General features: G+C 43.2%; 1 pseudogene; it reads right to left on the bottom strand.

Annotated features, from left to right (window-relative positions):
* Positions 1-1,795: 1,795 nt before the first annotated feature.
* On the bottom strand, positions 1,796-2,723 carry LOC103423384 (ferritin-3, chloroplastic pseudogene; annotated as a pseudogene).
* Positions 2,724-2,930: the final 207 nt, after the last annotated feature.

The following is a 2,930-nucleotide window of genomic DNA, read 5'->3' as shown; positions in this document are numbered from 1 at the left end:
GAAAGTAAATAACACAAGATGTATCATGGTTCACCCTAATATTTGGGCTACATCCACACTGATATTGTATTTCTCTGACTGTATGTATGGATTACAAGGGTGAGGGGGAGTCCCCCAGAGAAAGACAGAGTTTGAAAGGGCTCTTTGTTTATGAGCATGAAAGCTTGAGAGAGATGAGCTTTGTGAGGGTGAAGAGGCTTGAGGTTTGTGATGGTGAGGAGGCCCTTTTATAGAATAAGGGCTCCTCCCCTTTTTAAATATTACGAGGTCTAAATACAGAGGCCCTAAGTATGGTACAAACAGTAGTCCTCCAAGTCATCAGTCAAGAGAGTATTTTGGCTGGAGACTTGAAATTCAGTCCATGTGTGGGCCGAAGTAACTAGATGTTGTCTTGAACTGATGCTCGATATGAGGCGGTGCTCAATCTGAAGTGATGCTCAACTAGAAGTAGTACATGTTGCGAGGCTGCTCTGCTTGTGGCTTATGTTGCTTTGGTTGGCTTAGTTTGTGGCGTTGAAGGTGAGGGAGTCCCTTTTATAGAATAAGGGCTCGCTCCTCAATACATAAGTGATGGGCTAAGAGTGATGCTCGCGGCAAGGCGGTTGCTCAGCTGATGCTCTCTAATAAAGGTGAGGGAGTCCCTTTTATAAAATAAGGGCTCGCTCCTCAGTACATGAATAATGGATGCTCTCTAATGAAAGTAAGGGAGACCCTTTTATAGAATAAGGGCTCGCTCCTCAATACAAAAATAATGGGCTAAGTCCCCCAAGTATTTTTCATGAGGCCCAATATATGGTACATAGTGTAGTCCCCCAAGTCTTCGATCAATAGAGTCTGTTGGCTGGAGACTTCAAATTGAATCCATGTATGGGCTGAAGTGACGGTTGTTCGGAGGTGGTAGTTGTATACCCTGCACTGAAGCTTTGTAGGTGAAGCTTTGCAAGTGAAGCTTTTGAAGCTAGAGCTTTGTAAATGAAGCTTTTAAAGCTGGAGCTTTTGTAAATGAAGTTTTTGAAGCTAGAGCTCTGTAAATGAAGTTTTTGAAGCTAGATTGACATGAGTGATGCTCATGAATGTTTATGTTGATTGACATGGTGATGCAAATGGATGTTGACGATGCTCATGAATGTTAACATGAGTGATGCTCATGAATGTTGACATGAATGATGGTCATGAATGTTTATGTATGATTGACATGAGTGATGCTCATGAAATGTTTATGTATGATTGACATGAGTGATGCTCATGTATAATTTTGGAGTACTGGACGTACTTTTGATCACCTGGTTGGTGATAATAGCGGCAGACTACCGAATAATTTTGGATTACTGGGCATACTTTTGATCACATGGTTGGTGGTAATAGCGGTAGGCTGCAGAATAATTTTTGTAGTACTGGGCGTACTTTTGATCATCTGGTTGGTGATAATAGAGGGCCTGCCTCTTTTGGGCATATGGGCCTTCGCCTTCCACATAACATTCTAGCCCATAATTTTGGGCTTTTTTTTTTTTTTACTATTACCCTCTGATGGGATTTATACAGATGTCTCTGAAAAATAAGAAAAATAAATTACATCATTAAAAAATAAAGCCGACCTTCTGCTCAATGGGTCACGCCTATAATTCCCTCTTCTGCATGTCATCCTCACCACAATTATGTCTTTTTCTTTTTCTATTCTTTTCCTCTTCCTTTTTCTTTTTCTTTAACATCATGGTGTCGTCTGTGAAGAATGGGAACATGCATGATGAAAGTTGGTATGCATCTTCTGCGCTGTCATCGTGCTAAGTTGATTCCCTTAATCAACTTGGAGCTTGGGCTGTTGTGCATTAGTGGGTAGCCATGCTTTCTGCTTTTTCTCTTCTTTTTTTCTACTTTCATATAAAGCATCTCCTTTCTTTGGATGATCGAACTCCGACACAGGCATCAGAATCAACTGCAACTTCACTCTTCCACCATGCTTATTCTGGTATTCCATTAATTTCTTGGCATGATCCCTTTCTTCCTCAATCGATTCCTTGAAAAACCCCTTACGCGCTACATTTTCCCTGTCGAAATAGGCGAACATGGCATGGTAAATGTACGAGACATTGTACTTCACATTGATATGCTCGTTAATGGTGGCCTTGCTTTCATCAATGAACTTCTGGAGGGCGAGAGAGACTTGTGGGAGAGTAGGGACGAGGTCAAGCTCCTTGTTCACCTCCTCAAACGGCTCAAAAACCACACCGGTAAGTGGCTGATTATTTGCGTTCTTCGAAGCACAGACGGCGACCCCACTTTCATTTCTCACCGCAGAGAACCAAAGAATCGAGGACATAGATGTGGAGGAGGTCAGAGGCGAGAATGAGTACGAAACTGACGGCGACGATGACAGCAGAGCAGAGGAAAACAGAAGACCAAAACTGTCCCCGCGAGCGAGCGAGGGAGAGGAGGTCGAAGAAGTGTTAAGAAGTCTTCACCGCAAGTCTCTGAACCTGAATTTCATGGTGGGGTTTCCCCACCACAACTTCCTTGGCATGCTCCAAAGTCCCTGTCACTGCCTTCATCATCGACCCGAGCACACCAGGCTTCTCCTCGCACTCCGCAAACTCTGTTAGCCTTCCTAGATTATCAGTCACATAAGTAGTCTCCACCCTGACCGTCTCTTCCTTAACAACACCTCTGTTCACGTCAGTCGGTTCACGGGCAGCTGTCTCCTCTTCCATTTGCTTGGATGACGCCATTGAAAACCCACAAAATGCACTTCAAAATTAGACAAGATATTTTTTTTTTAAATAAACACTTGGAATGGTTTTTGATCTTGGACTAGGTGTAGCCCATGATTGCGTAGTCAGCTGCATTGGGGAAATGGGCATGGAAGATCGAAGAAGATGCTGGTTTTTGAGGTGCAGAGAGAGAGAGGGGAGAGAGAGAGTTTGTGGTGTTTTGTT

Source organism: Malus domestica, chromosome 08 (assembly GCF_042453785.1).
Source record: "Malus domestica chromosome 08, GDT2T_hap1".
Lineage (NCBI taxonomy): Eukaryota > Viridiplantae > Streptophyta > Magnoliopsida > Rosales > Rosaceae > Malus > Malus domestica.
Note: the sequence above shows the minus strand (reverse complement) of the source record. Positions and strands in the feature narration are given on the sequence as shown.